The sequence below is a fragment of the Papaver somniferum genome, chromosome 11 (assembly GCF_003573695.1).
Source record: "Papaver somniferum cultivar HN1 chromosome 11, ASM357369v1, whole genome shotgun sequence".
In the NCBI taxonomy this organism is placed as follows: Eukaryota; Viridiplantae; Streptophyta; class Magnoliopsida; order Ranunculales; family Papaveraceae; genus Papaver; species Papaver somniferum.
Window position 1 is genome coordinate 62226496 of NC_039368.1, and position 11397 is coordinate 62237892.

An 11397-nucleotide genomic window follows, 5' to 3' on the forward strand; every position below is an offset into this window, starting at 1 on the left:
CACAACTGGTTGGGGGAAGTAATTTATATCCCCCAATTAGTTTCAATATCCCCCCAATTGCGCGTTCTTAAAAAACCTTGTTTGAGATACCAGGTGGCATGGCAAATGAGCTGCGCCACTGTGGGAAAAAAGCTGAGCGATAGAGTTAATATTGACGGTTATTATCAACACTGCTGGTGATATTATGGATATCGCTAACGTCATAGTCTACATCGCGCGATCTTTTCAATATCGTTCGCAATATTATGAATATCGATCAACAACTATTTTGAAAGGACTATTTCCCCCTACTGGCTCCTATATATGTGCCTTTGTACTTCTTCAAATTACTCACACCTAATTTTACACATATATTTTACCATTTTCTTTATTTGTGTTCTCAATCTTAAATTTCATAATCATCAATGGTGAGATCCAATGAAGAGAAGAATGTTATTATGAACCGGTTTAGATTACAACAAGAAATGCATCAACGAAGGTTGCAACTACTTGATGATGAGAAAGTTGAAGATAAACAACTAATCGACACTCTGATGTTCGTACATTCGGGACAAATACCTAGAGTTCCATAGTCAAAAGAAGTATTCTCAAGAAGGTATACGTACCGAGGGAGAGAATTTTACCACCAGAAGCTGATACACGATTATTTCTTCCCAATTGTGTGTACTCTGATTAAGATTTCCAACGTTGATTTTGCATGCCTCGGGTGAAAAAGATTATTGATGAACTTTGTCGAGTAGAACCTCAGTTTAATTATCATTTTGATGCACTAAATATTAGAGGTCATAATCTTGGACAAAAAGTTACTTCGGCTTTAAGGATTCTAGGTTATGGCAAACCAGCAGATGCGAAAGATGAGTACCTTCGTACGGGCATAACAACTTCATTCACTTATCTTTCATTGTTTTGCGAAGTAACAGTTAATCATTTTGGTCCAAGGTAATTATGCAAACCAACTGAGAGAGATGTTAGACAAATATTAAAGGATCATTACACCAAATCGACGGTTTTGACACATTTATATCTGTTGCTATGAATTTAAGAGGCACATATAGTGTCTCAAATCGTGCGTCCGGAATCTCTTGCGACGCATAAGAGACAGTTATAAGTGTCTCTTAAATAATTTAAGCGACACATGCAGGTGTCTCTTTAATTAGTTAGCGACACAGTTTTTGGGATAACTAAAGCGACTTATAAATTAATTCAGAGACTTTATATATGTCTCAAAATTAAATTAGCTTTTTTAAAAAAACCTAATTTTTCTGTTGGGAATTCCCAAAATCAAAATTTCCTGCACTTGCAGATTTGATTTTCTGCTTCTGAATACAGATATCTTTAGATTCCAACTCAAGTTACATAACACATTCTCATCATTATGACTTCTGACTGCAACTCTATACATATTCTCATTTATTGATTATATAATTATTCCATCTTTTATGCATGCACATCTAAAACAAAAGAAACGCAACATACAAAGCAATACCTGCACATCTAAAACATGCACATCATTCAGTAACATCTCAAATAAAGGAAGCAAGCAAGTTAACAGATTCGGTGTCCATGCTTTCCTTTGGAGATTCCCTTGTCTCACTGTTGAACACACTAATTGTTGCAAATTAGACAGAAGAGATGATGAGGATAACTCTGTTACAAACTCGGAATGTGGAGGTACGGCAAGAGCATCAGTTGACGAGGACCCTTTGTAAGCTGTAACTGGCATGAAGTCTTTCCCAATACTCTCTTGTTCTTCCACAATTTTTGTAGGTATCTTGCACGTTCCTCTGTAGCATCTGAAGGGACCTTTGCACCTGCATCAACCAGCCACAATATCAGGTTTCAGAAACCATGGGTGTGGTTGAATATAAATTATCAATCAATGTCTTAAGCATTGAATAGAGTATAATTAATATTTGTCGTGATCAAGCGACAACCCGACACCACAAAAACAATTTGAGATCAATATAATGTTCATTTATCCAAAAACTTGAATGACAAACAAATTCTTTCCTTAAGGTTGACTTAACAATATGCCATTGCAGGTAGTCCAGTCTTACAATTCTACAACTGGTTCAAATTTTCATAAACATGCTCTCCTCCAAGTTGGTTCAGAATGGAGAAACCATTTAGGCCCTAAAATAAGTCATTCCTTATTGTGGGAGCAATATCATTCCTAAAATCCCTATCTGCGGTTAGGATGGCTACATACTGGTTCATCCAAATTTCTCAGAGGCATTTGTAAACAGGTTAATAACTCTCGTTAATTGCTAGAATTTGTTTCAAAACATGTTAACACATATATATAAGGAGCCTATTGTTCTCATAATCAGAATCTAAGGTGGAAGCAACACTAAATTGACTCGGCATCCTTATGAAAAGAAGTTGCATTCCTGCATCAGTTCCATTTCTACATGAATATACTATAGATGAAATACTCTAGAGACAAATCCATAAGAGTGAACAACATCTCAGTGTTAAAAAACAGGACAAAATTTATCTAGCTATAGTGGTCACCTTTCATCAGAACCAACAATACTCCTGTTTCATTGAAGTGTTTTGTTGTTTTGCTGGTATACTATGTAATAACCTGCCTTGGGGAACTAAGTTGTCCAACTCTTCAAATGCCCTGAAATGACAAGTCATATTGATAAGAAACTAACGAAGAAACTACGCATAACCCACACTCGGAAAATTTACGCTTGTGAGCACTATAGTATAATAGCATCTATGAGAAAAGATGTACTTCCGTCGTCACTGAATATGGCTGGACCCTTGCATAGAACCATTAGTACAGTTCCAGAAGCAAATCAGGTTTTGTAATAAGCTTCATTAAATGAAAATCAGAGTATACAAATATCAAGGTTGAGAGCTTACAGCTAAGAGTAGTGAGCTTAAAAGTCCTGAAGCAAATACCCTCATAAAACCATTCCAGATCCATTTCTACCACCCAAAGGATGACATACCTAGAATCCTACCTTCAAAACAAAAAGCTAAACTAAATAAGAAATTACCATTTTGACAGGCGTCCAGAAACCTGGAACTACTCGATGGTAATACCACACAGAAATTACCGCTAAACCTCTTTTCCTACTACCAAATTTAGCTATCAGAAGTATTGTATTTATATACCTTTGTGAAGCCTGGATGATATGTTCTTCACTCCCATTAAAAGACCTAGAACCATCCAATGGAATCACTGCAGTAATTTTCGAGGGATTTCCTTAACCTAAATACACGATTCTCGTGTTGGCACAAGCACCAACACTTTAAAATAAAAAAATCCCAATGTCAATCCCAGCTTTCCAATTTAGCTCACATGTGATAAACTTTTAAAAGAAAAAACTTGCTGAATTAAGGCTTTATCATTGTTTTATGAGACTGACCGATTCTCGGACGAAGGATTTAAAGTGATAAGATCCATAAGTGCTGACCCAGAAATATCAAAACAAGATGCGCAACCATATCATACAAAATAAAAATATAAACTTAATTCTTCATATTGGTTACCATAGGGAAGTAGAACTGCAGCTAGCTTTATGGTGTGTTGGTGGCTGCAAATGGTGATGATGCAACTGAACTTGTGAAGCTGTGAATGGTATGACGCAAACGGGGAAAAGCCCTTCCCTTTACATTGAGAGACCGGTCCATCGAAGACTAATTTCTCACTTTCTAGTAGATGTAAGAAATGAATCTAGGAGGCATGGATTTCCATTTGAAGGATAACAAGAAATGAAAAAAAGATTTAAATTAGTCATATAGAATGCATATAAAACGTGGGTGGACTTTCATTCAACTTCTAATATACACATACATAAAAATAGAAACAGAGAAGCGTATGAAAATCAGTACTAAGCATGTGCACAAGAGATAATTTAAGTGCTTGTGAGAAAAAAGTAACTACCAACTGAACTTAAGTTATCGGAGAAAGCTAAGGCCCAAATTATATTAAGATGTTAACTCAGTCAGGATAGTGCAAATACAATAGACATGTAAAAGCTACGACAAGCTCCAAACCAAAAAATACTACTAACATTATAATAAGAAATTTGTTAATTATGTTAACGCATGTGGCCCTTTAAGAAAATACAAACTATTATACTTCACTTCTAAATGCTAACTGAAGACTACTCTTGTTAAGTTTAATAATATTGGTTGACATTAGACAAAGTGATAAAGAACGCAGAAGAGACACCAAAAAGGATGAGGACATATCAAAAAAAAATTGATTGCTTGGTTAGGATTCTACTCTGCCTAAAAGTTTACAATTTTAGTCAATGAATTCACAAACAAGTAGCAATTTAGACCTATAATCCAAATCAGTAGTAAAATGCAGGCCGAAAAATTGATTGTATGAACCTTATCCCGTAACAGATCCATGAAAAGCTTTGAAGCATACCCACTTTAAACTGTAGAAAACGCTAAACTGTGTGTTATTTATAAACATCAAACTAAAAGAACATGAAACCTGAAGTCCTAAAACAAAACAACTCAGTAAAGAACATGGGAAAGTAAAATCATATCAATAAAACCAAAACATAGGGGAATATTATTTTCACAGTAGAACCTTGAGGATTCTACAAACCCCAGACTTCTTATCTGCATTTACTGAATCACCTAAAATAAAACATAAAAAATATTTGAGATATCATATCAACAAAAGAGAATAGATCGGAAACAACATGTAGGGTCAAAGTTAATACCTGAATCTTCAAGAATTTGTACTTGAATCTTCTATAATTTGCATTTCGATCTTCTTCTGCAAGATTCAAACACAAGATTAGAAATCAAATTTCTAGGGTTTACAAATAAAAAATAATTTTGATTTATGTAAAAGGGGTTTTTCCATTCCTGAGGTTAGAGATCTTCTAGGGTTTTTACTTCTAAAAACTCAAATCTTTTTTGTAAGAGTTTCAAGCTAAGAGTGAAAATCAATTTCCAGGTTTACAAAATCAAAAATCAGTTAATGACTTTAATGATTTTGATAAGTTATGGAGGATTTTGTAACTGGGTTTAATCTGTGTTCACAAAATCAAAATCAGTTTATCTCCATTTTTCTTAAAGAGGACTAGAGGAGAAAGGGGAGGAAGAAACAGAGAGGAAAAAGAAAAATGTAATAAGATGTTTTTTTCCTTCTTTCTTGTCTTAAGGAGGTGCACGTGTTACGATGCCTGGGAATTATTTTATTAATCTGAAAATATCCTGGAAATAAATGGAGGGAACCAGAATAAAAATTGTGGGAAGTATATGAATTTAATTTCAAATGATTTTGTGTGAGACAAAGAGATGGGGGAAATTTGAGAGGGAAATCAATGTGTGAGTGATTTAGAAAATTGAAAAAAGAGGGGTTTTAGGGGGGAAGTTTGGAGTTTGGGAGGGAAATAAAATGAAAATGAATATTAAAAAGAAAATTATAAATCAGACTAAATTGAAGCTATTAAAAGATTTTCTGAATTAGATAAAATTATAAATTACAAATATTGCATATTTAAGACAATTTATTAGTATTTTAAGACACTTATATGAGTACTTGAAAAATCAGAATTAAAGCAACTCATATTTTTAATTTGAGACTCTTATATGAGTGGAAGCATTAAAGACATTTATATGTGTCTCGAACCCAAAAATCAATATGTCTCAAATCAGGCCATATGGTGTAGTTAAAGAAAGGGGATTCCCAGGAGTGCTAGGTAGTCTTAAATGCATGCATTGGGTATGGCAGGATGCCCCTTTTTATAGGGTCGGATAATATAATTGTCATCACCCGAAACCAACCGTTAACCTTGAAGCTACTGTTTTTTATGATTGTTGGATATGGCACGCTTTTTTTGATCTTCCAGGTTCACAAAATAATATTAATGTTTTGCACAAGTCGCCTCTGTTTGAAGATCTAAAGTATGGAATTTGTCCTGGAGCCCATTTCACAATCAACGGCAATCAATACACTCATGAGTGTTATCTTGCGGATGGTATTTATCCAAAATGGTCAACCTTGGCTTAATGTTACCGTCATCCCCATGCCGCATTTGGTAATTCACATTATCATTTTAACAAACGTCAAATGGCATTGAGGAAGGATGTGGAACGGGGAATTTTGAAGAGGAAGTTCGCTATCATTTGTTGGCCATATCGTAGTTTAATTCCTCGTGAAATGCACGAGACTATGCTCTCTTGCATAATTCTACATAACATGGTAATTTAGGAAACCCATCGTGATAAGGAGTGGAGTAACTATGAAGATGAAGACTTGAGGTATGAGATTCAACCATGCACAAAGAGGCGTGCCTGCAAGAAACTATGGGAAAATGACTAATTACATTCATAATTAAAATTTGTATGACCGATTAAGAGAAGATATGTGAGTGAATCTTTGGGCATGGAATGGAAGAGCTGGCTGCCGTAGTTATTAAGTTGTATTATAAATCAGTTTAAACATTTAATTGTCAATTTGTTTGTCGTTTGTTTTATCAATATGAAGTTGATGAGTTAAACTTGTTATTAAGTAGAATGCACATTTCAAATTAAGCAACTTCCCATTTCAAATTAATATTAAGTAAAATGCAAGAACATTTAAAAATTAAAATTCAACATTTCAAATCAAATCAAAACTAAAATTAATAGATCAATTATCTAGAGGTACTACTATATTGAACTCATCATCATCCTCCTCATCGTCACCAGGTTGGTTGTTATTAAATCCAGCTTGTTGTTCAGTTTGTTCTTGAAGCCTGTCAAATTCGATTTGCCACACATGTTTTTGGTAGGGGTTCATAATTGAAGTGTCATCTTGAAGAATGTGATGCTTGTCATAGTCATTCACATATTTTTCTTGAGAAAGGCGATATTTTTTTAATCTCCCTGTTTTGAAATTTCCTGTCAACCTCTCTTTGCGTTTCGACGGGCTACTGATGTTCCATAAACTCCGCCATGTTAAATCCACCGGAGCTTCCTCCTTCCTGAGCTCATTTTCTATCCAGTCATGCATTGTTTCTCCCTAGTAATTTTCTTTTACTATCATCATTATTGAGAACTAAGCTGACATTTGGGTTTCTTGGGGTATCTGGTGAAGAATTTGATGGACATGGTGAAAATGGTGAAGAAGTTGGTGTTGAGGGAGAAGAATTGTATGGCGACCTTTCAGGTACTTGTTGATTAGCTGCTAACACGTCTGGATTATATTTTTTCAACACCTTCAAAATATTATAACAACTTTCGAATGCAATTTTTTTGCCATTTTCACGTTGCCATTCTATATGAACCTGTCTTTCAACATCACCGCCCACAAGACCAGTCTATCGGCCTCTCTTGGATTGCATTATCGATGCAACATAAGAGGCGAATTCCTTATTAATTACAACGAAGCGGTGCGCTAACCCAGTTGCATCACGATCATTGATGTTCATGGTTTGCTCTTGATATCTCATCAATGTGTCATCCCACATGGTATCACCATGTTGTTGTGCACCATCTATACAATCTTGGGTAAAATAAACATAATGACGACAAATACATTCATCTTCTACGATGTTGAATTTTGCACCCCGAACTTTGACCTTTTTAATTTTACCTTTGCCTTGATTTTGAGATCGTGAATCCATATTAGAAAAAATTAAGAAATTAAGAAGTGCAAAGAATGTGTGATTAGTAAATATTATTTTAGATCAGAAGAATATCGAGAGAGAAAGAAAATCTAGAGAGATTTAGAAATTATAGTGTGAATTGAAATGAATTTGAATTTCGGTATTTATATAGTGGGGAATTTGTATCCGTTGGATGAGGAACTGGTAAGCGATGATCTAATCAGCGAGCGACCACATGAATAGCACTGGCGCTATAATGACATGCGAGCAATATTAAGACCATATGCGATGGATAGTTTATCGTTCACTGGGAAAATCCATCGTATATGTCTATGTGGTATATTTGTCACGTTTTCATATACGTTTGCCACTTTGACGTACCCATAGTGGGTGCAAAAGTGGCAAATTTTGGTATTTGGCATATGAATAGGAATAGGCCTCACGATGAGCTGGGTAATACAAGAAGGGGGAGATTGTAACCAAGTTCCCGAAGAATGGTTAGAAACATCACGGGCTGCTAAGGTATGAGCCACTGGCTTATTTCCTGACATGTTGAAACTGACAGAAATGCATTTAGTAGTTAGCTCACTGATTTTACTAATAATTCTCTTGACGCGCCAAAGTTACTGGTAGTGCTTGTATATGAGGCAATAATTAGGGAGTCACCTTCAATAATAACCTCCTTAAAGCCTCTCCTTATGGCAAACTCCACTGCAAGTAAAGCTCCGTGAGCCTCCGCTTCCACTACGGAAACATAGTTAAGTTCTTTATTTTGGCATCCCTGAAATGCAGCAATACAACTTTGAGTCGTGAAGTGACGAGGTGACCCTCGTGATAGCTTCCGTAAGGATGCACCTTCGAGCCATTGGATATTGTATTGTAGATATTTGGACTTCCCGAGGAAACTTTTAGAAAATAAAAATATTTTTTTTATTGTATTATTTTTCTTATTTCTTCACGTCCCCACATTTTATATTTTTTTGCTCCTTAGTCACTCCAATTTAGAGAATCTATTTTGGCCACCGATATCAATTTATCTAGGTGACAGAAGCTTGGATGATTAATTTAGAAGAAGAAGAAGAAACTGGTCTGCACACCTTCAACAAAAATTATTCTGCCCAGTTTTGGTGCTTCTTCTTCTTCAAAGTTAAAAATTATTATTTTAGCTAGCTTTCTCAAATGTGTTTTAGACCTAATCAAAGGTTAGTCGCAGAACACTTAAACTCTTCTTGCTGCTAGTTATAGAAGAGAGTTCTTGTTAATTGGCGACTACCTGCTGTTGTTGTACGTTCTTTTTCTTTTTTTCATTTCACATTTGAACAAGTTTAATACTAATGAAAGGACCCAAAAACTCCGCATCCTTTTTTTTATACAGTTCAAGGATCTTGTAACGGATGTTTTAAAAATTGATATGACGGACTATTTGAGAGCACTGGATCAATTGCAGCAGTCCATCACTGATCAAACTGTTGACCTAATGGTGCGTGATCTTCGAGGAAAGTTAATCGGTAAGAGATATATGTTGGTGGCTGGACGACGTATGGAACGAAAATGCGGAGAACTGGGAAAGGCATAGGAGTTGTATGATAAATGTTGCCGAAGGAAGCAAGATTATAGTCAGTGCACGTAAATACGAAGTTGCACATATCGTTCAAGAGGACAAAAGAAATTGGTACATGTTAAATCCTTTGCTCTCAAATAATCCGTCATATCAATTTTTAAAACAAAAGGCATTTTCTGCTGGTGGAGCATTGGAGACTGCAGAGATGACTAGTATCGGAAAGGAGATAGCGGGGAAATGTGGTGGTTTACCACTTGGTTCCAAGACTCTTGGAAATTTTATGCGCACAAAACCCAGTAAGGGACTGGAAAGACCCAGTAAGGGACTGGCTTTCCAGTCGTATTCTTTCTCAAGATGATCTAAATATATATTAAGAAATTCATTTAAGAGTTAGTCCAGATGCGCGCAACATATACCAACCATATACTCGTTAATTAGCTGATGATATAAGATTTTGAACAAATTCATCATGATCCAAGTTGATCAAGTTTTCTTCCAAGAGAAAAAAAAGCTGTTGCGCTAGGTTTTCAGAAAAACAAGTAAAAATCACGAGCTATCGATTTATTAGAAGGACTTTAGAATAAATAACATGGAATTTAGGGACCTGAAAAAATAAGAAAGATAACAAAAATATTTTTATCTTCTAAAAATATCTACAATAATACAATAATAAGTGCAAATATCTACAATAATACAATACCCAACGGCTCGGAGGGGCACCCTTATGGAAGCTGTCACGAGGGTACCCTCGTCACAGCGCGACTCAACTTCTGGCAATAGCACTACAACCAAACCTCTATCATCAGCAACACCATCAAAATTCACCTTTATTTTATTTTCCGTAGGTGCTTACCATTTGTCCTTTAGCTTCAACAAAATCCTCCTCAGTGAGACATATGTTATCTTGGAAATACAAATCTCCGTGTTATACCAATACAAAGTTTCTCTAATAATGGTAGGGATATTGAACTTACCTTTATTAAAGATAATGTTATTTATGGCCTTCCAAATGTCCCAAAAAAGAAAAGCTCCCATCTTTACTGTATTTATGCCCAAAAATGTCATTTAAAAGCTACAATATAAGCTATTGATCACCTTTTCGTCCAATGTCAGGCCACTCAAGTTGTTCTGTTTGCCTCTCAAGTAAACCTTAGAATCAATGTTGATCATAATGAGACCACTGAAAGCTTCGTATCTAAATGGTTCATTTGAGAGGCAAACAGAACAACTTGAATGGCCTGACATTAGATGAAAAGGTCATCAATAGCTTCTATTGTAGTATTGATACAATATGCATTCTGCATTTACTCCATGTACATGTCTACTGATAATACCAACAACTACAAGTTTATTCTTCAAAATTCTGCATATGAATAGATGTATTTTGGGGGGTATATTCTTAACTTGCCAGAATTTAACATTATCTTGAAATCTAGATGGTTGAATGTTTTCTAGAGGTTTAAGAAAGGATTTAGTTGAGAAGGTACCAGATGGATGGTGAGTTCAAATCAGCTTATCACTGGAGTCAGAAGGTAAATGAATATCTAAGATCTTCTGGTCTGGTTAAATAGCTGCCGCTGCAGCTTGTTTTTATTCCAGCTTTTGTCTTCTTGATTAATCAAATCTTTTACCATCTTCATATTACTTCAAGGGTCTTGTTCATCAAGGCTGAAACCCAGGGATCAGATCTTATCTGAATTTTTTCACCATTAGTAACAGACCAACAACACCCCTTCTTAATTTATTCTCTGCAATTGTTGATACATGAAAATAATCAATCCAAAAGAGGTAGCCTCTTAATGTATTAAGGGTCCCCTCTCTTGATGGATAAGGGGACTATGCCTAGTCCATGTGATAATGGATTAAGCCTATCCCAAGAAAGGTAGTCTTAAGTTGGTTGGGCTTTGTCTTAGAACAAAGAGAAGCCCTTCTCCTAAATCCTTAATGACTTGGATAAGAAATGTTGTAATATATTAGTCTTATGGATAAATATCCATAAGAAGAGGAAAGGAAGATTATTATAAAAGGGGAAAAAACGCATACTTAGAGGACACTGATCCACCACTATCTCTCATAAACCTCTCTATATCTTGGGAGTACTTTTTGTGATTAGGGATAGTTTATCCTTCCCACGTTTTACGCTATCAACATTGCGATCACAGTGGGAGGTTTTTAGCCTCTTTTCCAGCATGATACTCCCAAGTGCGAACCAAGAAGTACAGTGGGCGGAGCACTCCTGAACTTAGACAACGTCACTAT

General features: G+C 35.5%; 1 long non-coding RNA gene across 7 annotated transcripts; it reads right to left on the minus strand.

The window, feature by feature from the left end:
- Positions 1 to 1380: 1380 nt before the first annotated feature.
- Positions 1381 to 5113, minus strand: LOC113320258. Of its 7 annotated transcripts, XR_003345999.1 has the most exons (8): positions 4701 to 5112; positions 4565 to 4614; positions 4357 to 4406; positions 3508 to 3691; positions 3130 to 3264; positions 2875 to 2975; positions 2515 to 2626; positions 1381 to 1811 (listed from the first exon to the last, which is right to left on the minus strand). It is a non-coding gene; the product is annotated as an uncharacterized LOC113320258 (long non-coding RNA). The 7 variants fall into 7 exon arrangements; XR_003345996.1 differs by having other exon boundaries at positions 3508 to 4406; positions 4701 to 5113; XR_003346000.1 differs by lacking the exon at positions 4565 to 4614.
- Positions 5114 to 11397: the final 6284 nt, after the last annotated feature.